The sequence below is a fragment of the Chelonia mydas genome, chromosome 8, assembly GCF_015237465.2.
Source record: "Chelonia mydas isolate rCheMyd1 chromosome 8, rCheMyd1.pri.v2, whole genome shotgun sequence".
Lineage (NCBI taxonomy): Eukaryota > Metazoa > Chordata > Testudines > Cheloniidae > Chelonia > Chelonia mydas.
Genome location: NC_057854.1, coordinates 98,980,956 through 99,006,441, shown reverse-complemented (window position 1 = coordinate 99,006,441; position 25,486 = coordinate 98,980,956). Strand labels below are relative to the sequence as shown.

Here is a 25,486-nt window from a genome sequence, read left to right as displayed (position 1 = left end):
GCTCTTTGATTTACACGCCCTACTGAACGTACAATGAATTCCAGGAAATCATGCAGAAACCGTGGTAGGGCCATAATTAAAAAACTTTAGAGCAGTTTTAAATTTCTGCTAAGGCCCAGTCCAAAAGCAAAGGGGCAAGAACATCAGTGGGTGTAAATCGGCATCGCTCAACTGAAGTCAACAGTGCTTGGCAAATTTACATCATCTGGCAGAGTGCGATATTCCCATTTAAAACAGACACACTGTGTCATGCATAGGGGCAGACATTTAAATGCAGCCGAGCCTTGCTAATTCACACATTGCTAATCCACAAACCTGAGCATCTCCTCTCACAAAATACAAAGCAGTGATTTTTCTCCGCTTCCCAGCAAAGATTCAATTGCAGACAGCTGTAGCAAGGTCTCACATTGCTAAGTCAAATCCTGAAGTCCATTCTCAGGCAAAATCCCTATTGATACATCTGCAAAGACTCTCCTGTTAAGAGCTGCCCAAAGAGAGCTATTTGCAGTGTATAACAACTCCTCTACTGAATCAATAGACCCTATACTTATGTACCAATCAATGGCCTTATGCTATCTACCTATTTACTGACGCTGCTTTTATTAGCTAGACTTCTTGTAACATCTCCCAGTCTTTATTAGTTCTTTACAAATAATGACTAAAAAGTCTCTTCCCTCCCATCCCCCACTTAGAGTATAAGGACAGTCATACTGGGTCAGATCAATGGTCCATCTAGCCCAGTATCCTGTCTTCTGACAATGGCCAATGCCAGGTGCTTCAGAGGGAATGAACTTCCCTTATTGTATCACTCAGAAAATACGATATGTTAACGTTTTCAAAAGTGGTCACTACCTTTGGGTTGATGTGGTCAACTTGAGAAACTTAACGTGTCTCAAACTGGGCACCCAAAGTCAGTAGCCGATTTTGAAAATGTTGCTCCTAAACTTAAAAAATTAATAAAAAAATGGGATGTCAAGATCCTGTTCATCAAAAAAATAATTAAGGAGGAGATTTTCTAATGCACAAAGGGCAGGTAGGTGCCAAATTCCCATTGAATGTGGTGACATTTGTATGTCTAGGAAAGTTGGCACTGATCTATAACTGAATCCTGACCATCATGGTCCTCCAGCAGTTGTGATTAGGATCAGGTAATCCACATTTGGGGGAACAAAGAAGAAATATTTTTGTGGGGGGGCAATTTTTTTGGAAAATGGGATTATTTGAAATGGTCAAAGAGATGGATGAGAGGGCAGAGGGTGAAAGGTGTATGATAAATTACTGCATGTCTTTAAAATTGATCGCAGAGTTCCGCCACTGATGACATGGATATCACCTAACGTTACCTCTTCTCACTGAAATTTCCCATGGAGTGTGTCAACATGGTCAACCTTAAATCTGGCATTTCCCAACTTTTGAGTGCTTGACATTGCAACCTTAACATTCTTTTAATGCAAGGTTTTCTTTTTGTTTGGTTTGGTATATTATATAACATACAGCATGGTCAGTGCTGTATAGCACAAATTGCAGACAAGGGTTCGGCCCACAGTCTAAAAGCCCAGTTCTTGCTCATTTGGATAGTCATCCTTTAGATGAGTAATCCCACTACTTGCAATAGCTTTTGTGGTTGCTGAATACCCCTGCCCCATGAACAGTTCTGCAGCATGCATGGGATTAGCAGTCCCTTTGCAGATACATGATATCATGTCATCAATCAATCCATCAGGGATATCCCTGTAATCCATCCCTGCCAGCTCTCCTGCCTCTTCCATTCAACACTCCCATGAAAGATCAGATTTGCCCTTAGCAACATGTTCATTAACATATAATCATAGAACTGGAAGGGACTTCGAGCGGTCATCTAGTCCAGTCCCCTGTGCTGAATCAGGAGTAAGGGTCCCTGACAGGTGTTTGTCTAATTTGCTCTTAAAAATCTCCAATGATGGAGATTCCACAACCTCCCTGGGCAATTTATTCCAGGTGCTTCAGAGGGAATGAACCCTGACAGTTAGGAAGTTTTTCCTAATGTCCAACCTAAACCGCCCTTACTGCAATTTAAGCCCGTTGTTTCTTGTCCTATCCTCAGAGGTTAAGGAGAATATTTTTCTCCCTCCTCCTTGTAACAACCTTTTATGTACTTGAAAATTGTTATGTCCCCTCTCAGTCTTCTCCAGACTAAACAAACCCAATTTTTTCAATTTTCCCTCATAGGTCATGTTTTCTAGAGCTTTAATCATTTTTCTTGATCTTCTCTGGGATTTCTCAAGTTTGTCCACATCTTTCCTGAAATGTAGAGCCCAGAACTGGACACAATATTCCAGTTGAGGCCTAATCAGCATGGAGTAGAGTAGAAGAATTACTGCTTGTGTCTTGCTTACAACACTCCTGCTGATACATCCCAGAATGATGTTTGCTTTTTTGCAACAGTGTTCCACTGTTGACTCATATTTAGCTTGTAGTCCACTATGACCCCCAGATCCCTTTCCGCAGTACTCCTTCCTAGGCAGTCACTTCCCATTTTGAATGTGTGCAACTGACTGTTCCTCCCTAAGTGGAGTACTGTGCATTTGTCCCTATTGAATTTCATCTTATTTACTTCAGACCATTTCTCCCATTTGTCTAGATCACTTAGAATTTTAATCTTATCCTTGAAAGCACTTGCAACCCCTTCCAACTTGGTATCAGCCATAAACTTTATAAGTGTACTCTCTATTCCATTATCTAAATCATTGATGAATATTTTGAACAGAACTGTACCTTACCTACCAGTTCTGCTAAAGTCTGAGTGAGTTGAAGTCAGCTTTTTTTGAAGTCCATTCTCCTTATTCTGCTCCTCTCACTCCTTCTTTTCCTTAGAATCATGAAATCTATTATTTCATGATCACTTTCACCCAAATTTCCTTTCACCTTCAGATTTGCTATCAATTCCTCCCTGTTGGTCAGAATCAAGTCTAAAATGACTGCCCCCCTAGTTACTTCCTCAACGTTCTGAAACAAAAAGTTGTCTCCAATACATTCCAAGAAGTTATCGGAAATTTTGTGTTTTGCCATATTACTTTTCCAATGGATGGCTGGATAGTTAAAGTCCCCCATTACAACCAGGTCTTGTGTTTTGGATATTTCTGTTATTTATTCCAGAAATGCCTCATCTACCTTCTCTTCCTGATTTGGTCTATATTAAATCCCCACCATGACATGACCCCTATCTTTTACCCCTTTACTTTTACCCAGAGACTTTCAACTGGTCTGCCTCTCACCTTCTTCTGGACCTCAAAACAAGTGTATATATTTTTGATGTATAATGCAACACCTCCTCCCTTTTTATCCTGCTTATACTTGACTAAGCTGTTCCCCTCTATACCAAAGTTCCAGTCATGAGACTTAGCCCACCAACTCTCTTTGACGTCAATTAAGTCACAATTTCACTTATGTACTAATACTTCCAGTTCTTCCTGTTTATTCCCCGTACTCCTTGCCACTGTTCCCTCTAAGCTGTGCGCGTGTGGGCGCGCACACTGATCCTAAACCCCACGCACACAGTGAAACACCACACACACACAAATTTGTACAGAAGCACAACAATTTGCACAGAAGAAATTTTTTGCACACATGGCCTGTCAAAAATTAGAGGGACTATTGTTACTTGCTTTTGTGCATAGGCATTTACGATGTTTGCAGTGTTGTTGTAGCTATGTTCGTCCCAGGAAACTAGAGTGACAAGGTGGGTGAGGTAATATCTTTTATTGGACCATCTTCTGTAGGTCCAAGACAAATATTTCACCCACCTTGTCTCTCTCATTTAAGATGTTGAGCAGATTCCCCCACAGATTTCCCTCTTGTCACTCCTCAGGCCCTACTATAATTTTCCATGTCGCCCCCAGCACCTAGACCTCTGTTAAGGTCACCTTTTTTATGCTTACCTGTGGGCTTTTGTCATCTGCCCCCTTTGAACCTAGTTTAAGACCAAACACTTAAGCAGGGGTGCTGGGAGAAAGTCAGCCAGTAATAAGGGCCACAGTTCTGTTCCTCAAAGCATGAGCCAAGTCCTCCTTTGGTATTATACACCGCCCTTTCTTGGTGGTATTTTTTTTATTCATGCACATCTGATTGCAACACATGGCTAGTTTCTGAAACTGACAAAATATTTCCCCATTTTATTTACGTCATGGTTTATTTGAGCTGCAGCACACTAAAGCCTAATAAATGACAACTGAGAAGCAGCGATGAACGCTCCAAATTAAAGAAAACAGCCTCTCTCCCCCCACCAATTTCCATCATTTCATACTGAATGGCTGCTGTTTTGTTTTATTCTGGTTTTCATGATCCTATTCACTCGTGATCTGGCCCAGGGTATAGACAGACAGACACTGAAGCATCTGAAAGAGATTACTACAGTCTGTTACTCTACGGCAGGCTCCAGATCACTGACACACAGAAAGAAAAAAACAGCTGAAAAGATATACCACTCCTTAATCACTAGAGAATTTTCAGGCCAGCATATTCAGATCAAATGGTGTCAAAGGTTGTTATTCACTTCCCTACTGACTCACCCCCAGACCACCTTAATGCTGGCCACAAGCTAAAGCCACACTAGTTGAAGCTAATTACTCTCATTATTAATACCTAACTCTTATATAGCACTTTCCATCAGTAGATATCAAAGCACTTTCTCAAGGAGGTCGGTATCAGTATCTCTGTCTTACATATGGGGAAACTGAGGCACTGGGGTAAAGTTACTTGCCCAAAGTCACCTAACAAGGATTGGTAGAGCCGGGAATCAAACCCACGTGTTCTGAGGTGCCAAACCTGCTTAAGTGGTTGTGAAAATTCCAGTAGGTGACTATCTGCATCTTTAGGCACATAAATACACAGTAATTGAAAATCTGGCCCTTTGACACCCAGTGCCTATTGAATGAATTGGGTGCCTAACTCAGTGAGGCTCCTTTGGAAAATCTCACCTGAGGAATGGTGGTCTCACGGGTATTCTCTAAAGGCCCAATCCTATTCCTATTGAAATCTATACCAAAACTCTTATTGATTTGGCTGGGAGCACCAGAGCCGGATGTTTTACATTTGATTTTATGTCAGGAGCTCCATAAAACTATAATCATAAGAATTATACACCCATAAATGATCACACTTGGGGCTTTTTAATGCATTTCCCAGCAGCACACAGGCTCAGAAAGGCATGGCCTGATTATCCCGCTTCCCCTCACTCGCTCATTGGCCTTCTCATGCCCCAGTATGCAAGAGTTCATGTTTCAAAAGGATCAGGGCCTAGCCTGCCCCCACTGAAGTCAATGAAATGTTTGCCACTGATTTCAGTGAGAGCAGGAGCGTGGTTTGACCTCTTGGTCCCACCAAAGTTAGCCCAGGTGCAAAAAGCAATGGGACCAATCTCTCAAGGCACTCAGCATTCCCTTATGGGGAGCCCCCTCCATTCCTGTTGAAGGCAAGGGTACTTTGCATGGTCAGATCATAAGTTACTGGGATGTCAGCACTGCACAGTTAGCATAAAATGCAAAATGAAAGATCCTGCTGTTATTTATATTGCAGTACACACTAGGCCCCATTCACACTCGTGGATGTCTCACTTTCTAGGCACCACACAAGCATTTAGAAAGAGATACCCACCCTAAAGAGTTTACAATCTACGGCACCGATTACAACCATGGGGCTCTGCAGGGCCCAACGCAAACAGAGCTCATTCCAGAACTGGGCCTAGTTTAACACTGACTTTGACATGTGGCACATACATTGTGGAGTGTTCTCCAGTCCTCCTTCTCTTGCTAGAATCCATCATAATTATATTGGTGTAAATCATGTATTTGCCACAAGCTTTGAGCACGGGCAAACACTGTGCTGCCCCAGGGGCAAACTAAGAGGCAGACCATGACTTTCAGTTAGAGATGGTCAGAAAATGTCCTTTTCCTGCAGGAAAAAAATCAACCTTTCGGCAAAAAGAAAAATAAATAAATAAATAACTGAAATATTTCAAATTGTAAATGCTGTCATGGTGCCTCAACAGAGCTGTACTTCCAGTCATTTATAATCCCATTCTCCTCTGTAGGTTGGACTCTCTGGTCAGACTACATCTCCCATAATGCACCATGGTCTCACCTCATGGTGAGGGGAGGTGGTTGCATCCTGGGAGTCCCTGGCCATGATGGATCATGGGATATGTAGTCTGCCTGGGAAGCTCAGCCCATAGAAAAGGATGGGGACATGAGGAACTATAGCTCCCATGTGGTAGGATATCCTGAAATAGCTGAAATAGTTCCGGGGGGAGGGGTCACTCAGTGTCTCACTTGCTCCAGGGGAGAGAGAAGTACACTGCACCCCACTTACGCCTGACTCAGTGGACCTCCCCCAGGGCACCAGCATAGATATGCTGATCTCTATGTAGTGGAATGTGGGGGGGGGAGCCAAGACTGCCCATTTTCTGGGCTTCACTCCTGCCCACACAACATAGAAGGAGGAATATGGTAGCTCTGTGGACCCATGGTGTTGGTAGCTCACACAACAAATTTTCAAGATTTTGACAAAAAAAAGAATCATGAACAAATTTAAAAATGTTTGTAAGCATGTTTTGAAATTCTCACACAACACTTATTCGGCATTTTTCTACCAGCTCTAATGAGGCTCATTTACAAGCACATTTTCAAACTTCAGTCAGCGTTTATGAAACCAAATGACTTTTTTAAACAGGACAAATCCCTCTGTAGAGCCTAGGTGCACATTTATAGGTTAACTGTAGATTCAATTCTGGACCAGTGCCGTGTTTAAAGTCTAATATCTCAGAACAACCTAAGGCTTGGAGCAGCAGCTTTATGCTATTAGAAACCCCAGAAACTTCCTTTTCTGATGTGTTAAGACTTTTTGTTTCCAGCCCAGGATATCACAAAGCCAATTTAGATCAGTTTTAGAGGTTTCTAAAATGAATTAGTTATAATTTCCCTTCTTTTTGGACTCATAGTAACTAAGGGACAAATCCAATTCCTACTAAAGTCAAAGGAAAGATGCACACTGATTTCAATAGGAGTTGGAACAGTCACTAAGAAACCAGAATTATAGGCAGACTGATATGAGAAAGAGCCCCAATCAAATCTTTTACAAACTATGTATAATATATGACCTATATAGAATTCATAAAAGAACATAAGACTTGCCAGACCAGGTCAAACCAGTTGGTCCATCTAGTGTGGTATCCTGCCTCTGAAGAGATCAGTGCCAGATACTTCAGAGGATGGTGCAAGAAGCACCACGAAGAACAGCTAGGGAACAGTATGCCCATAGTAGATGTTCCTCCCTAAACCCAGACAATTAGGGTTGGCTGATGCCCTGAAACATGAGGGTTTATGTCTCTATTTTTTTTTATCCCAAGTATTATCTCTGTGAATCTTCTTCATTGTCTAATAGGGTGTAAATGTTTTCTTGGCACACATCTGGGAATGCCTTCAGAACTCACTCATGTCTTTGCTACTCAAGCCATCCCAGCTTGTGCCAATAAAATCTTTTCATTACACCACCATGCTCTGTGCAATGGGTATATTTCTATTACCTATGTGGGAATGGTAAGCAGGTGATAAAAATGCAAACGCATGTAATAAATGGCATTCCTTCCAACATATGCAGACTTCCCATCTCGATGCACACTGCCTTGCAATCCTCCAGCAACCTCAGTTCCTATATTTTTGTGATAAATTTATGGCTTTATGCATAGCAAAATTGTGCATGTGTGTGCGTGGGAGGATGGCCACCTTCAGGGTGGTCTTGCAGCAAAGAGCCAAAATAAGATGCTCAAATATGATTACAGGATATAATAAAAAAATGCTTCTTCCAGTTCATTCTCATAGAGTCTCTTGGAAGAAGAAGAAAAAAGAAAACTTTTTTTTTTTTTAAAAGAGACTGCTTGCTACCCACCCAACGGAGTCTGCAGCAATCACCAATTTTCCTCTGTTTGAACCTTTGAGTATATACTTCATAATTTCACATGGTGAAAACTAACCCAGAAAAGCCCAGGCGGCAGCTGAAACACCCACCCCACCGCATGCCCCGCAACTGATTCCTGCAGAGCAAAGAAACAAAATTGGACTTTTTTTATTTTTTAAGGTAGAGGGAATCTCCAGTCTTTGAGTGAAAGGAAAACTGAAGCAATTAGTTTTACCTTACATGGCTAAGTACATATTTACCCTATAAGAGCATATATTAAGGAATGAGCTTATAAAACAAGATTGGTATTTTTTGTTGTTGTCCCTTCCCCTCCTCCACCTTAAGAAATACTGTGTCACTGTCTCTATAGATGTGTATGGTCCTGGTGTCTCTCACAAATTGGGCTGCCATTTTGCTGATGTGTCATCAGTCTCCAGGCTTTGCTGGAGATAGATTAGAGGCCCAACCCAGAACCCGTTAACATCAATGGCAAAACTCCCAGGCCCTAATTCACTGGACCTTCTACCTTATGTTGTCATTTATACCAGGGACAACTTGCCCTTACTTTGCATTGTTGTAAATGACTAAACAAGGTGCAAGGCAATGGAGAATCAGACCTCACTGATCCGGCCCTAATACATCCTCAGTGAGTGAAACTCCACGCAGCTCCACTGACTTTAGTTAATCTCTCTTTAGGGAATTCAGCTCATCTCATCCTTTGAATGTATGGATATGACAGAGAGTTTCAAAGTGGTTATATAGCGGATTCTAGAATCCTCTTAGTTCCTTGCAGAGAGGAAGGATAGTTTCAATTAAGGCATGGAACAGGGAATCAGGTAAACAGGGGTCACCACTGTCATTAGACTTCCTGTTACATTGTCACTAGAGCTGGATGCAATTTTGAAATTTTCAAAATTTCAACCAAAAAATGTGTCCAGAATTTTTTTGCTTTTTTTGGTTCGATCTTTTTTTGGTTCGATCAGCTACTAGAGTGGTCAACATTTTCCAAACGTTTGAAATGTTGATTAAATATTTCTGTGAAGCATTATTCGCCTTTTTCCACTGTCTCTAACTTTTGAAATACAGGACACGCTGGTCTCACTTTTTAGAAGTGCTGAGCATTCTTCTTGCTATGTAGATATAGTGAATAAAATATCTCTGCCTGCATTTCCCTCTAAACTGAGACACTTTAACCACTGGATGCATCCGATGAAGTGAGCTGTAGCTCACGAAAGCTTATGCTCAAATAAATTGGTTAGTCTCTAAGGTGCCACAAGTACCCCTTTTCTTTTTGCGGATACAGACCAACACGGCTGCTACTCTGAAACCTTTAACTAAAATAGTCATCTCTCATTTTAGCCTTCTGGGGTTTTTTAGCCAGAAATCTCAAAAGTATTTTGCAACAGAGGGGAAGGCTCATTATTCCTATTCTACAGATGGGGAAACTGAGGTGCAGTGGTTTGCTCATAGTCATGCAACAAATCAGTGGCAAAATTAGGAACAGAACCTAGTTCTCCGAACCATCAGACTGATTTGGTGAACGAAATGAGCTTCCTAAGCATTTTAAACTTGCAGCATCTTCCATTCCTTTTTTTTCTCCTAGATGACATATTCTTATAGTGCATCTCACTCCCCTTCATTAATATATAACCACGGCTGTTGTTTCTGTATCTGTAAGATTTCAACCTTTAATATAACTATTGTTCATTTAAAAAAAAAAGCTTTTTATCTATTATCTGGATAATTCTACTTCAACTAAACTGAGAAGGAAGAAGAAAGATTTGAATTATGCAGGAGTAAAAGGTGCATGGAATAGCCATGAGAAAATCAAAAACAGTGTAAAAACCCATGTGGTTTTGCACTTTGTGATGAACTAAAATGAGCTGATCTTGGCAAAAAAAAAATGTTGCAAAGGTATTTCAAGCAAACCCGTTGCCAATTTTAGATGAAAACAGAGGTTCTTTTTAAGGCAAAAATCTGGCCTGCTTCTTGGGTGGAAGGGAACTTTGCATGAGAAAAAAGAAACCTTGACTGTTGCACTTTTCGTGTGCTTTTGAAGTGAAAATAGCCATTTAATTCAAATTTCACACAAAGGTAAATTTGGGGTACAATAAATCCTGAGAATAAAACCAGCAAATGTTCAGGAGAAATTCCCTGAAACTAATCATCTGAAGGTCACACTTCATAACTCCGTTGAGAAAGGTCATTCTGTTGCAGTCTCTGCTTTGAGGATACTGCTGCATGCACAGCTATTTTACATGTAAATAATAAAAAACCTGGAAGAAATAACAAGTCATTTTATCACAGAACTGCTATATTATTGCCAAAAAACCAGTATTCATTTGGCATCTAATTGTTCTTTCTGTTACCAGAGAAGTTCCTACCTTGTCCCATGACATTAACACTAAAAAATAAATTCCTCTATATTTTGGCTGTTCATATTGGGAGTCAAATCCTAGTCTCCTGAGACATGGGTTATAATCAGAGGATCTCTGTAAGCATCAGATCAGACTACTTCTTCCACCAGGGCTTGAAGCATTGGTGATGATGGATGGCCGCATAATGCAATGAAAGGACTTCTGGACTGCGATTCCCTCTTTGGCTCTGCCATTTTTATTATCATCTCCTCTCAATTATGCTCTAATCTGTAAATGGTGAAGAGAAAGGTCGTATGTATTGTTTCTAGAGTCATAGAGCCATAGAATTTAAGGCCAGACGGGACCTCCAGATCATCTAGACAGACCTCCTATATATCACAGGCCATCAACAACACCCATCCACTAAACCCAACAACCAAATTTAGATCAAAGCATTACAGCCCTCAGAAGACTAACACGTTGTGTGCCACTCGCAGAGAAGAGAAGAGACCGAGATGCACCAGTGCACAAGCCCTCTGTAATGGCAGGGAATTGATGAAGTGTGATATACCCAGATAAATCTGGCAAGCTATCCACAGCTAATTTTCTTTCACAGCCAGGGTTACATTTCGTAAGATATATGCTGTTCTTGAGAAAGCATTTTTGCTTATTGAACAACTGACTGTTTTGCTTAGGGTGTTCCCCTCCTTCCCTTTTCTTCATATGAGGGGAAAGATGAAACAACCTTGGTTCATCAGTCCGGTAAGCATAGAGTGTAGTTACTATGTGCCGAGAGAGAGAGAGAGCGAGCAAAGCTATACAGTCCATTCCAAACACAACAAACATGATGTTGAGAAATGTGGTCAGAATAAATTTGCACAATTTCTCCTCCGCTCAGCAGTCAGTCCCCAACAATTTCTGGAGAATGGCTCCTGTGTTGATTTAATAGGTAAGGCTAAAGATTTCCCATTCCTCTAGTCTAAGCTGTTTCCCAAAACGGTAAACCAGATATATGTCCCCTAGACCCAGAATCAGAAATGATTAACAATTAGTCCAAACCAAAACCCCAGAAATAAACAATATTAACTGGGAAGTATTCAGATGACAGATCCAGATCGGGCTCCACTTTTTGCAAACCTTTATAATGGGTCGAACATACTGCTAACACCTAGGGGACCCTACATCCCCAAAATCTGGAAATAGAGCCAAATCCACGCTTTGCACCTTGAGCCCACACACAGGTTTTCAGTAAGAAATTCCCATTTAAGCTGGACGGATGATGAGCCAACTACTGGTCTGAATGATCAAAAACTCGACTGCAGGCAATGGAGGTGTGCCCATTTGCACCAACAGAGATGTTTTGTCTTACTAGCTGACTCCAAGTATTGGGTTTCTGCTTGTTTTTTTCCCCTTCCCATCAGACAGGCTCCTATTAAACCATTTACCACCGAACATACAGAACGGAATGGGTCTGTGAAAGACCATCGCCTTCTCTTAACAGAGCCTCAGCAGCCTTTAATATATCATCCTTTACGCTGCATTCTTGTGCTGGTGCATGTATTAAAAACATTATTATGTGGCTACAGTTATACCACAGAATTAGTTTTTGGGAATGATATCCAAAGCCACACGTACTGTAGGGCAGGGAATACAGAAGAGTATTATGGCCCCTGCCCTCTGTCCCGTTCCCCTACGCCCCTGGAGTTGAAGATCATTGGGAGACGCTGCATTCGTCAAGTGAGATTTTTATTTCCCCCTCTGAACAAGCTATCTTTATGAAATGAAATGACTGCCCTTCAGATATTAAAAATAACACCTCTTTAGGAGAGAGTTGCATGGGCAAGGACTGTAGCCCATTTCATAAAGAGAACATTTACACTTCAGAAAATTTAAAAGCAAGCACAGAATTGGACCAAGACCAATTGTGGGGGATGGACCGGGACATTTTGTCTTTGGTGTAAAAGTAGGTACTGAGAAAAGGCTAATTTTTTACGCCTTATTCATGTTTCAAAGCACCTTTGCTAGAAACAAAGAAACCTTAAACGTGAACTTTTAATAGTACTGTTAAGTTTAATAGACATTTTGAGCAGCTTTGCATTGAAATTGTTTAATGGTTTATATACACGGCTGGCTTCACACCCTTGTGCTTTACCTGATGCTTACCTATGTAAACCTTCTGTTGGAAACATAACAAGTTTTGTATCCAGGAAGCAGGGCTTTGAAAAGTAGAATTTAAATGTGAGTGGTACTTCAACACACCATGCTTAAGTGCCATTCTTTGCCCCGCACAGACAAGGTACTTCTTGTCCCTGTGGCAAGGTTTGCAGAGAACACAAGCAGAAAACAGTTTCAGCTAATAAAACGCCTGCACTTTGGAGCATGGCATTAGGTAATCAACTGGATACAACCACTGGCATTTAGTCGCCGCTCCTTAAAGCCCTCTATTTAGTTATCCATGGTCTCCCCCTGCCCATTCATGGTGAAAACAGCCACCTATTTATGGGATATTGTCTCTTAACGTTCCCCTTCCCTCACTTGCTACATCTGCTTGGTCTTCTGTCACTCCATATTCCCTCTGTCACAGGTCAGTCCTGATGATGGTTGGACAAACACCTGTCAGGGATGGGCTAGATAATACTTAGTCCTGCCTTGAGTGCAGGGGACTGGACTCTCGAGGTCCCTTCCAGTTGTATGATTCTATGATACTGTTCCACCAGCTAGCTAGATCAGCCTGCCCCCCATTCTGAACCCCCTTCCTTTTTCAGAGCACAGCGCAAACCTGAGGATGGAAGAATAGTTTGGTGGATGAGGATGCGGGAGGCTTAAATTCAGTTCCAGTCTTGGCCAAAAGCTTTGTCTAAGAGCTTGGGCAAGCCTACCCTGTATCTTATCTTGCACTGTGGATAATATTTTTCTGCCTCTTAGGGGTGGGGTGGAGGATAAGTCCATCAGTGCTTGTGAGGAGGTTACATACTATAGAGATGACGGCCAGATAAGTAGATGGAGATGGGTCTGAGGCACAAAGTTCGTGGAAGTTTTAGATGTGTATCTGAAGTTTCACTCTTCTGCACTTCCTGGTGCCTACCAGGATTAAGAGTGAAACTGCCAAAACATCCCAAGAAAGGTTATTGCTGTGATACTTTGGGGCTCATCGGAAGCAGCAAGGACTGGAAACCTCGTGGACAAGATTTTCAAAACCAACTAGCGACTTTAGGTGCCCAACCCAAGATACTTACAGGGGCCTGATTTTCAGAACCTGCTGATAACCAGTCCTCTGAAAATCAAGCCTCTTTAAGACATCTCAAGTCATGCACCAATATCACTAATTGCTTTTGAAATTCTTTGCCCATGAGAAAAGCCTGTTTCTCCAAATTTTCCAACCCTGTTTGGCAACCTAAGGGGCTTTGATAGTTTGGATAAACTTTTGCTAATCTGCAAATATTTTTCTTAATTACAGTTTTAAATGTTGTGCACATGTTCTAAGACATAATTAATGTATACATGTTAGAAACTAGAAAAAAAATCTTTGGGCTTCTTCAATACATCACCAATAATCTGCACATATGCAAAAAAGTGATTTCCAGCTGAGCCAATCCACTTAAGATGCTCTGTCAGACTCTATGGAGTCATGGATTCAGCTCTCCCTGTGCTACTGAATCAAATGTGATGGCCGCCATCTTGGCTGACAGACCTGAACAAGGGACCTTCAGAGCTAAAAGCATGAGCTGATAAGCCTGAATTGAATCTAACACACAGACACATACACACAGCAAACCTGGGCATTAGACAGAGAACTCTGCTAGGTGGTAAAGTCTATTCTAGTCCTCCCATTAGTCCTCCGTTTGCAGAAAGGACCTGCGAAAGTCTCGTTGTTATACAGAGCTCCAAGATATATGCTGCTGGGATTATCCAGTGTCATTCTAATTTATTCTGTTTCGTAGAGCGTTTTTCAAGGAGATTTTTTAGCTATCTAAAAAACAAAAGGGTTATAATAAAGGAAATGGAAGGAGGGGCATGTCACCAAGGAAGTATACATGGGAATAGCATGAGCGTGTAGGGGAAAAATTAGGAAAGTCACGGCAAGGAATCAGTTACAGCTGGCAAGAAATGTTAGAGACAACAAGAAGGGGTTCTACAAATATGTCAGACAAAAAAGAAAGATCAGGGATAGTGTGGGTCCGCTGCTCAATGGAGAAGGTCAGCTGTTAACGGAAGATAATAAGAAGGAGCTTCTCAGTGCCTACTTTGCTTAAGTCTTCACACAAAAAATAATATGAGGAGCAAAGTGATCATAGACGATAAAGGGGAAGAGATGCTGATTGGGGTAAGTAAACATGTCAGCGATCTGACTAATTTGAACGAATTCAAGTCAGCAAGCCCTGATGCTATTCACCCCAGGGGGGCTGAAAGAATAAGCTGAAGAAATTTTGGAGCCACTGGCAATAAGATTTGTAAACTCATGGATGACAGAGAGGTCCCGGAAGACTGGAGAAGGGCTAACGTGGTGCCTATTTTTTTAAAAGGGAAAAAGGAGGAGCCGGGGAAATATAGACCAGTTAGCCTCACCTTGATACCTGGGAAGCTACTCGATCAATGTAGAAAACATTCAATTTGCAAATATCTGGAGGATGAAGGGGTGATCAGCAGCAGCCAGCACGGATTTACTAAGAACAAATCATGCCAAACCAGCTTGATTTCCTTCTTTTTCAGGGTAACTGGTTTGTTGGATTTGGTGAATGCACTGGACATAATATATCTGGACTTTAGCAAGGCTTTTGACACAGTCTCACATGACATTCTGAGAAGTAAGCTGAAGAAATATGAGCTCAGTGGAGCTACCATTAAATGGATACATAATTGGTAACCAACCGCAAACAAAGAGCAACTATTAATGGAATGATGCTGGACTGGAGGGAGGTATCAAGAGGGGTTCCACAGGGATCTGTCCTGGGTCCGGTGTGGTTTAACATCTTTATTAATTACCTGGATATAGGAAGAGAGAGCATATTGATCAAGCCTACTGGTGACAAAAAGCTACTGGGGGTTGCCAACACTTCAAAGGGATCTTAATAAATTGGAGAACTGGGCTATAGACAACAAAATGAAATTCAACAATGACAAAGGTGAGGTGCTACACTTAGGGAAGAAAAACCAAATGCACAAATTCAGAATAGCAGATAAGTATCTTGGCAGCAGCACCGCTGAGAAGGATCTGGGAGTTGTGGTGGATCACAACCTCAACATGAGTAAACAATGTGACACTTGCAAAAAAAGCAAATGCAATTTTGGGTTCCATTAACAGAGGCGTAGCATGCAAGTCATGGGAGCCAATAGCACTGCTCTGCTCAGCACTGGTTAGGCCTCAGCTGGGGTACTGTGCCCAGTTTTGGTCACCAATGTACTGAAAGGATGTAGAGAAACTAGAAAGGACCCAGAGGTTAGTGATAAAGATGATCAGAGGGATGGAATGCAAGCCGTGTGAACAAAGGCTGAAGGAAGGAAGTGGGTATGTTTAGTATGCAAAAGAGGAGGTTAACGGGGATATGATAGTGGTCTTCAAATACTTGGAAAGGCTGCCATAAAAAAAGATAGAGAAAAATTATTCTCTCTTGCCACAGAGGGCAGGACAAGGGGCACTGGGTTCAAATGACAGCACAGAAGATTTAGATTAAATCTCATGAAAACCTTCCTAACTGTAAGAACAGAGGGGGAATGGAACAGATACCTAGGGAAGTTGTGGAAGCTCCTTCACTGGAGGTTTCAAAAAGAGGCTGGAGAGCCACCTGTCTGGGATGACTTAGGCAGGAGCTGCAGGAGACACATTAAAGAGCCACTTGCAACTCGCAAGCCTCAGTTTAAGGATCACTGATATAGAGGTTCTTACACTACCTGTGATGGGGTATACAAACCCTACACTGGGACGGAAGGGGTTAAAAGACTATAATGGGTCCAGATAGCCCCGCCCCTCCAACCCTGCAGAGCAAGCTCCAACTGGAGACAGGGTTGAAGAGGGAGCAACCCAGCACGGAAGGGGAAGGCTGGGAGTGCAGGTTTACTCTGCAGGCTCCTGCAAAAGGAGTTAGAGATGCCTCCCTAAGACACCAAGGACTGTATGCTGAGCCCCGTTGGGGCTGACGGTTTGGCTTCCCTTTTATATATTCTTTCTTCTTATCTTGGACTGGAAGCAAAGAGAGCAGTGGTAGGAAGCTACTAGGATTGCCAACTTTATAATGTATGAAAACCAGACCCTCCCTGCCCCGCCTCTTCCCCTGAGGCTCCGCCCCCTTCCTGTCTCTTCCCCCGAGGACCTGCCCCTGCTTCGCCTCTTCCCTTGAGTCCCTGCTCCCACTCATTTGCTACTCTCCCCCATCCCCATTCCTTGTTGCACGATCCTATCCACCTCCCTCTGCACTCCAGCTGGGCTCCCTCTGCTCTGGGAGCTGCAGCCTGATGTGGAGCCAGCTGCCTGCCTGCCCATGATGAGATGCAGGTAGGAGGTGGCCCTGGCTGAGCAGGGGCTGGTGCGGGTTGATGTCCCAGCACCTCCACCCCCACCCACAGTAGCTGGACTTTTGGTGTCCAGTCAGTACATCTGACCGGACACTGCCTTTTCAACCAGACTTTCTGGTCAAAAACCAGACACCTGGCAACCTTAGAAGTGACCCAGGAAGGGTAACGCAGACAGTCCACAATCTTTCCCAGGGGTCAACGCTGCTGACCCTCCTGGGACCCTGGGTCAGAGCCCAATGGAGTGAATGAGCCTGGGCTCCCCTACCATTTCCCTTCCCTGAGCTGAGTGGACGCTATCCACTAGGCCACCAAGCCCACTGAGGACCCTACTACGCCACCCTTGTAATCATGGTATCTGAGACATTTCCAGTAGTGCATTAAGTGACGTGACTAACATCTGAGAGACAAGGGGGGTGAGGTAATATCTTTTATTGGACCACCTTTTTTGGGTGAGAGAGACAAGCCTGCAAGCTACACAGAGCTCTTCTTTAGGTGGGTAACATCTGTCACCTATGGTTCATTCCCTCTCTCACTATTAGATAGGTAAAATCTCTTTTTCCTGGCCCTACTTGCACCTAAGGAAGAGCAAAATGTTTTGCAAGGAACCCTGAAACTAAGTAATACTTATTTATGAATGTCTGAACTGAGCTTTGGCCCACTTCCAATGAACCCTGGGCAGGTTTATGGTTCAATACCAAAAACAATACAGAACTCATTGTACCAAGTGAAACTGAGGTTTCATTCAAAACTCAAAGCAAAACTGAGAAAGCACAAAGCCATACAAAGTTAAACCAAAGCCAAGCAGCCTTTCACTGCTGAGTTTGAACAGCTCTGATTACAACAGAGAGTTTTCCTACGACATAAATGTCATATTCTACACTCTCAAGGGAATACCTCTAGCTAGGAACCGTGCAGTCCCTCATCGTCATTTCTGCCTTCTTAAGCATGTTCTGTCTCTGAGATCTAAACCTACATGTGAAAAAAATACATGTGCATTTCTGCCTTATTGCAAACCTCTTTCTTTCAAAGAGAGACAGAGTATAATTCATTTCAGGAGTGCATTCCACCAGTGCACACACTGTACACAGAATGGATTCCACACAAGAGGAGCAATCCAAGCAGTACTCCGCTCCAGACCACATGGAAGTTCCCCACCCATCTTTCCAATAGATATGACTTGTAAAATTATTGTATGATCTCTCTGAAAAGATCTTGGTTTGCACCACATTTTATCTCTGATCTCAGAAAGGTTTCCATCTTCAGCTGCCTAAAAAGGAGAAAGAAAAAAATCTTCTTCAAAGACACTAAGATAATTTTATGAAGGGGACAGAGATCAAGAGATAGATTATGACCAGTCTATACAGCTCTTGTGTTCTTCAAAATGCAAAGGAACCTCTGGCCAAGACTTCCTGTGGGCACTAGCTTCTCATAAAGGGGTGGGAAGGAGTCATGATCCCTGCACACAGAGTCTGCCAGAGACTTTCCTATTGCCATTGATTTTATGTGGAAGGAGCTGAAATACTGTGGTGTTGGGTGGCAGTGTAAAACCCCAAAATGATAGACTGACAGACAGACAACTGCTATAACAATTCTCCTTCCTAAGAGCTCTGAGAAGCACCATGCATCCCCAAGCTCCATCTAGGTGGTGTGGTTCTGCATCACATCCTATCCAGTAGCGATATTACATTCAGGCCCCGAAATGTATTCCTTTTTTTAAGAATATGAAAAAGTGAATGAGTGGGAGCATCCACAGGGAGCAGTGTGATGGCAAAACTTAAGGTTTGGGTTCTGTTAGCGTAAGAACTCAGCATTTGGCTGTAAACTATACACGCCTCTTGGATTTACAAAGGCAGGCAGGAATTCACCAGAAAAAAGGCCCTTTCATGACATTTCTAGTCATTTTTGCGCTTGATCAGTCCGGAAATGCCATGAGAACAGCCGTTTCAAGTACGTCAACACTTGCACTTCCAGACCTGGCCAAGACCAGGAAATACAGAGACATGAAAAATAAGATAGTGGGGCAGGGGAAGGTAACCAAGTTTTCTCAACATCAAACCTTCATGAACATCAAAGATTTGGTCTGGGTACTGGTCCCAGCTCTGGGTGAACAGAAGGGGATCTGGGCCATGTCCTGAGGCAACATGAGCTATTCTGACTTTCACCAGTTGTGGATGCAGCTCTTTGAGTTTATTCAAGCCGGTGGAGCCGTTTTTAGTGCAAATGTACTCGGGATATTTTAATGATGTAAATCACGTTTGGGAAGAGCCCTCTGAGAGAGCACAGTGGCCTTATTCGTAATAAAACACTGTCTGTATATTAACATGGTACGATTACTTTAGTATTATATACAACTCTGCCCAATTCCTTAAAGGAAAACATACCTTTTAAAATACAAGCATTCATTTGCTGGCAACTGTGCAAGACCGGTGTCTCACTGCTCCAGAATGCATGACCCCTTATCCATGTATATTCCCAGATATGCCTATTAGCTTTGAGTTCATTATTAATAACACCCCCACTTTGTACTTCCGGCGCCTGATGCCGAACTTTTACTTTAGCACGACGAGGTCACTGGGCCCTGACCATTTCGCTGCAGGAAATTCATTGCAGCGTAGGATGTTTAAGCCAATAAGCCTGATTCTTTGTTACACTAAGCCTCCTTTTACACCACTCATGCAGAGGAAAGGGGCCCCAGAGTGAGCGCAAAGGTAATTTACACAGTCAGAGCAGTGTAAAGCAGACTTACTGCAACCCCCATAGCACCCCATCCTCCTGGACTTGAGTGCTCCTCCCTGCCTGTTTGAATCCCCTTTAAACACCAAATCGCTCAGAAAGAAGAGGCAGGGGCTGTCTTTTTGTTATGGGTTTGTGCAGTGCCTGACACAATGCGGCCCTGGCCTCCAGGTGCTACCATAAGACTACTACTAAAAGCTAGATAAATGTTCACTGTTTAGTTCCAACTTCTACACAGAGGAGTATTACATTAAGGGAATCAGAATGTGGCTTCCCTGATGCCACAGGGCTTGATCCATAGCTCAGCGGTGGAGATTTAGGTTGGATATTAGGAAAAACTTTTTCACTAGGAGGGTGGTGAAACACTGGAATGCGTTACCTAGGGAGGTGGTGGAATCCCCTTTCTTAGAAGTTTTTAAGGTCAGGCTTGACAAAGCCCTGGCTGGGATGATTTAGTTGGGGATTGGTCCTGCTCTGGGCAGCGGGTTGGACTAGATGACCTCCAGAGGTCCCTTCCAACTCTGATATTCTATGATTCTATGATTGACATCAGCAGGACGATTCCCATTGGATCCAGCCTGCAGTGCAGCCTGGGAGAGTCTCAGCCCAAGGAGGAGATAGGTCCCACTAGTGTGGAAGAAACTGCAGGATCCTTAGCCTATCCTAAGGAAGGCAGGAGTAGTGGCAGAGAAAAGCAGGTTGCTAATCCTTTGCCCAAGTGTAGTCGCGGGTTTCAAAGCTTCAGTTTCTGCTAGGAGAGCAGCAATTTTTAGACTGTCTCAAGAGGGATGGCAAGGGCTAGGCAGCGCTTTTGGCCAGCGCTCACTAATACTTCACGGTCTGATGATAAAGGCAACAGCCTGCAGGTTGGGTATGGTGCCCAACTTGCGTCTAAGTCACTAACTGTTGGGAGCTGGAATTGAAGACAGCTGACCAACCTCAGATTTACAGAACCCAGTGGATCACTGTTTCGCACCTGTGTGGCTGAGTCGAGAGCGTGAGATGCCTTGTTGCTGGTTACAAAACACAACTGTAGCAAATGAACTGAGGAAAAATAATCTGGGAATTACTCAGGCTGCTGAGTTTTTAAATTAAGGGCAGTTTTAAAGATGCCTTTAAAAAAACCAGAAACCAAAAAACATTTGGTCTCAATTTGAAAGCCCGGTCTCTACTTAAAACCTATATTGGCAGAGCTCTGATGGTCCAGGCTGTGAAAAAAACATTGTTAGGGAAGGTGGTGTTCCTCAATTAGCAGCAGTCCTTCTGTGGGTATACTCAGTGTCTATGCTACATGGCTATACCATCATAGGCTCTGTTGTGTAAGCATTGTGTAATTGCACCTCCCCCGCATGTGCCAACTACCTTTTCCTTTGCATGGGCATCTCAGCAATCCATCAAGAGGGTTTTTTCACCCCCAACATATGGCTCAGAAGCTATGCTAACACACAGGGAACAATATCACCTTGTCGAACGTCAAAGATTTCACATGAGCTCTTCACTAAGACAGCTAAGGAAATTAGTTTTGGCTGAAGCCATCTGGTCTGCACATAGTTTTGAGATGAAGGAAGCAAAAGTTTGACTAGAATGGAGGGGAATTGCTGCTGAAAATAGGTTTTTAATAGGAACAGGATTGCTGCAGCCGATTTTCAGTGTAAGCAAAACTTCCATTAAGTGTAACATACTTTTGAATGCAAAGGAACCTCTGCAATTAAGCTTGTTGTTTTTGTTCAAAAGGAGATGGAAGGGGAGTAATATTTGAGTGACATTAATTGCCTATATTAGGGCTGAATATACTGTACTTCATCCAGACTCCACTAAGGACATACAATCCAACTGATTAAGCCATGGACAGTGGTTCTTTTGTAGTTGATGGACGGCATCTTGAACTGAGCAACAGTCCTTATAGCACAGAGTTGAGTTATGTGGAGATCCCAACACAAACTGCAACATCAAAGGGGGAAAACTTTCTCCAGAAATTCTTGCCACCTGCGCAGGTTCTAAACGTTTCAAGGAGCATGCAGGTGTTTGCAATTGCCTCCCCTAGCCTGGAAAAGGGACAAAGGAATCCCCTGTTAATGACATGGCTTGGAAACTTCCCAACCAAACAAAAATTATTGACAGTGCACTCCGCCCCAGTCATATTCAGACAACCAGATGCAGGAAGGAGACCAAACCATGCGAGAAGAAGAGGGGTGTGAGCAAGCACTTGTGCCATTAGCAGCTTTAGCAAGCAGTGGTTGATGTGTGATGGTTCCAAAAAAGAGGACTGGATGATCAGAACAGGACCTTGAGGACAATGGCACATTCCAGGCACATCCTTGTATTATTCAAGAAGTATGGTGGCTCAGGTGTGGATGTGTTTATCTACAATGAGTTTCCCTCTGAGCACAAATACAGTTGCCCTTTGCCTACAGAACTTCAGGCGGGTTACAGGGTTTTACAGGTTCTCTCTGCTGGCTGAGGCAATGAAGCCATTCATTTAGCTCACCAGGCAGACTGGGAAAGCACTTTCTTGGGGGTCAGGGGAAACACAGCTGATAGCTACATCTGCAGACATGCGGCACGGAACCCAAACCTGACTGGAACCTCTTCTGAGTTTTGACAAGTTCATTTACTCTGCAGCCCACTGCCTTCCCATTCCCTGATATTTTTTAGCTTTGCATTTATTATTATTCTCCTATCTGGACTGCCCAATTACAGCTGGGAAGTGAAGTGGAAGTGAGAAAGTACCCTGAGAAAAGTTATCCCCACTGAATTTCTGTCCAGATAGTCCTGAAAAGCTTACAAAAAAGCCTGACCTGGAAGAGTAAAGATGGCCCAGTGGTTTACATACTAAACTAGCACTTGTGAAACATGGATTCAATTCCCTGCTTTCTCTCTCCCTATTGCCCATTCGTAAAACAGGAATAATAGCACTGCCCTACCTCAGAGGTGCATTGTGAGGTGCTCAGACACTATGGAAACGGGGAGCCATATAGGTCTCTTTGATAGAAGAGATATTGTAGGGAACATTACAGAAGTAGTAGAGAGTGGGGCAGGAGATGGATAAGACCACCCAATAGATCCAATTTCTATCATTCTGACCCTTTTTAAGTGTAAATGTTTGGAGGGCGGGGGCAGGGAGGGCCTCAAGCCGGATATCGTCCCATAGCGAAAGAGAGAGCTAACTCTGAGTACGTCCTATATGTTTGATGTCTCTCCCTCATCAAAAAAACCCTTCAGTGGCGTCAATGGGTTTAACTGCCTGTCCCCTAACGTTTACAGACAAGCATAAAAAAGGGAAGTCTTGCAATTCCATCTGAAGAGCATCTTTAATGAATATGAAACAGCTTTGAACATCAAAGTATTACTGAAGTGGAAACCTAATATCTTCACTACCAGCCCTTGATCCCCTGGCACAAAGAAAGCAGCGTTGGGGGAGTGGGAGGTGAAGATGAGGAAGTGGAAGGTCTTTGGCTGGAATGTCAAAGACAAAATATAGGTGCCCAGTGACCTGCACTTTGAACAAGCCTCTTGGCTGGTAGTTTGTAATGTGCTATAAAGGGATATGCCACTACCTCCTCCATTGCCACTAACCATCCTGACGGCAAAAGCACCATTGCCATAATGCCTGAGGAAACATGTCACCTATTAAAGGCAGACAAGGGTCCTTCCATTTTTTTCTTGTCTTATTAATTAAACTGGGGTGTTTTGCCGCTCAGGATTTGTTCAGAGCGTCTCAGGAATGGCTGGGAGGCCTCTCCCAACAAGCAGGCACTGAAAAGTAGCCAGTGATGAAAACTAAGGATGAGAGAACCAGAAAAGGGTCAGAGGACTGTCAACAGGGATACACACGTGGATGCTGAGCTGAAGCTTATTAATTCATTCTTTTTAGAATGAACTTTTTGGAAGTTTTTTTTCCATCTGAAAATGTTGGTTCAACTAAATCAAAATGTTTCCTGGGAAAGTATCAGTTTTGACAACATTTTCAATCTGATACGGTCAAAGTTTTTTTTTCAATTTTTTTCAAATTATAAGTTATAATACAAAAGTAAAAATGATAAATTCAAAACAAGTGCTTTGACCTTCTCACCATGAAATTTTTAATAAGGTCATTTTGATATTTCAGAAATTTTGAAATTTCAACTTTTCATTGCGATTCATGACAGAAGGACATTCGAAAATGTCAGAATTTCCTGCTAAATGGAAATTCTGAGTTTTGACCTGCTCTGTTTATAATCTATATAGTGTGACAGGGTCGGGCCAGTTGGCTACAAGAGAGTGAAAGAAGGCAGATATATTAGCCCCAGGTTAAGTAGGTCCTTTTTCCCTGGGTAAGGTAACAGGGAAGGTTCCAGAACAATCAGGAACCTTCTGGAGACAATTAAGACAGACATGCTGATTAGAACACCTGCAGCCAATCAAGAAGCTGCTAGAATCAATTAAGGCAGGCTAATCAGGGCACCTGGGTTTAAAAAGGAGCTCACTTCAGTTTGTGGTGCGCGTGTAAGGAGCTGGGAGCAAGAGGCACTAGGAGCTGAGAGTGAGAACGCATACTGTTGGGGGACTGAGGAGTACAAGCACTATCAGACACCAGGAGGAAGGTCCTATGGTGAGGATAAAGAAGGTGTTGGGAGGAGGCAATGGGGAAGTAGCCCAGGGAGTTGTAGCTGTCACACAGCTGTTCCAGGAGGCGCTTTAGACAGCTGCATTCCACAGGACCCTGGGCTGGAACCCGGAGTAGAGGACGGGCCCGGATTCCCCACAAACCTCCCAACTCCTAGTCAGACATAGGAGGAGTTGACCTGGACTGTGGGTTAATGAAAACAGCCAAACTGAGGGCTGCCGTGAAGCTCCAAGGCGAGCAAATCCGCCAATAAGCGCAAGACCCACCAAGGTAGAGGAGAACTTTGTCACAATAACCAAGACAGATGAATGATGCTTAAGCACATCAGCATCATCTATCTGTCTTGCAACCATCCAAACCAGGACACTCTGTTTTTAATATACAGATCCTTGGCTTAAACAAAAATAAGCAAGCCATGTTTCATACTATCCAGTTCCCTCTCTAAAATCAATGTTAGAAGGCAATAAACAATTGAACTGAAAAAAAGACATCTGAACCATAAATATGCTGCCACTGGCTATTTCATTTTCATTACTAGAGAGAAACAGAAATACAGTAGAGATGTGGTGGAAAATGGAGAAATCACTGGCATTTCACTGCCAAAAAGATGGCTTTCTCTGTAGAGCAACGTCTGAGGCATGAGTCTACCTAGAGGTCCATACAGATGTCCCAGAAGCATCAGACATCAAAGTGGCATTGTAGCATTTAGAGAAAGATGTACCTATTGAGCACTCAATGAACACACTAGATCCACTCTTTCCCCAGAAGGTACATTTGAAAGGCCAGATGTCATCAACATAATAGCTAAGACTATTTATATACTTAGAATTTTATCAATTAATTTGTTAAACAACAAAAGTAGGTATTACAGCCCTGATCCAGCAAAGCACTTAAGTACAGGCTTCACTTTAAGCTTCCATATTGACTTCAAGGGGACATAAGCATTGGCGTCAATGGTTTGCTACATAGGGATCTCAGACCCTGACAAGTATCCCATTTGCATGGCATCTGAGCATCTCACAAACTTAGGGTATTTATCCTCATGACATCACTGTGAAGTACGGGAGTACTATTATCCTTGTTTGACACATGGGGAACTCAGACACAGATAGGACAAGACTTACTTGCCCAAGGTTACAGAAGAAATTTGTACGGAGCTGAATTCCACTCTTCCGAGTCCCAAGCAAGTGCTCTAGCCACTGGACCATCTTTCCTTGCAATGGACGGAATTCAGCACACATTTAAGTGCTTTACTGAACTGGGACCTTTGTGATTTCAATCTTGGAGCATACTTCCAGGTAACCTGTTCAATTCCAGCTGCAGCATCTTAGCAACTACCCAAGGGACCAGC

The 25,486-nt window shown here is 42.9% G+C and overlaps 1 protein-coding gene across 1 annotated transcript in view; it reads right to left on the bottom strand.

Moving 5' to 3' along the window:
* TRABD2B (TraB domain containing 2B) overlaps positions 1 to 25,486 on the bottom strand; it is a 407,706-nt gene that overhangs the window by 315,000 nt on the left and 67,220 nt on the right. The gene's annotated exons all lie outside the window — the stretch shown is intronic.